We start from the raw sequence: 1,257 nt of genomic DNA, 5'->3' as shown, positions 1-1,257 counted from the left end.
TAAAAAGGAGAAATATCAGCTTATTCACAGTAGCTAAACACTCCGTTGCTAACGAAATAACCTTACCATTGTGACAGCCTTGAAAAAGACCACGTAAATTATACAAACATCAGCCGCGAAACAAACGAAAACTTGAATCAGTTTCAGTTTCCACGAAAATCAGAGAAGAACAGTTTCCACTTCAACACCTATAGGCAACACACACACACACTCACTCTCTGTGTAACTTTATTATCACAATCACAGAATCTGTACAGGCGTAGTGAAGTGAGGTGAGAGTGAAGTGAGGTGAGAGAGAGGGGCTTTCCCGACGAGTCATCAATTACTAAACATACACACATACACACACAATGACACATCGCGAAAATCCCATTGACAACTCAAAAGATGAGGCCGGTCTATATTTAGCTCGTGACCTAGTTAGACAAGAGATTACGTCGTATCGACGTAGGAGTAACAGTAACAGCAGGTAGTGGAGAATAGTGCTGGGCAGCTACGTTCCCGATTATTGAAAGTTAGGAATCGTAGGACTCGACTCCGAACCCAAATATATACTTTCTAATGATGTGATTTCTTCCCATGGTTACCTGGTTGGCTCCGAAAATCTTCAGGATTTAGGATAGCCTTGGTTTCAGAACACTACAAAGTATCAACTTTTATTTTTCAAAAATGAATGAATTCTTTTAAAAAAGAGGAAGATTTTAAAAGATTTTAATGATTAAAGTAACTGGTAACCCGTTGGTTTACGTAAAACGAAGTCGGAAATTTTCTTCCGTAGCATTAATTGTTGGAATCGGTTCCGGGATCGATTCTTCACCCAGCTCTAGTAGAGAATCTTTGGTAACAACACCGCTTCAGTCTGTGGGATGCTGCAGGGCTACATTTATCGACCAGCGATCATCGGCGTGCCAATATTTACTGTCGCGAAGACAAGTTGGCGAACCGCACACCTCGACTCGAGGCTAGGACTAGGGCGAGGAATACCTTTCTCTGCAGATATCGATCTGTATCTTCCCAGTCCTGATTTTTTTTTCTTTGGATACCATAGACTCTACATTCCATCAGTCAACCCTGCTCTAACGGTTACCTGTCTAAAACAATCACCTGTAAACGACCACCTGTACAAGACAATCACCTGTACAAACGGCCCCCTGTATAAGACAATCACCTGCTCTAACGGCCACCTGTATAAAACACACACACACACACACACACATACACACACACACACACTCACAAACACACACACACACACAT

The sequence above is a fragment of the Aplysia californica genome, unplaced genomic scaffold, assembly GCF_000002075.1.
Source record: "Aplysia californica isolate F4 #8 unplaced genomic scaffold, AplCal3.0 scaffold01197, whole genome shotgun sequence".
NCBI classification, from domain to species: domain Eukaryota; kingdom Metazoa; phylum Mollusca; class Gastropoda; order Aplysiida; family Aplysiidae; genus Aplysia; species Aplysia californica.
The sequence above is the reverse complement of the archived record's forward strand: the minus strand, read 5'-3'. Positions refer to the sequence as shown.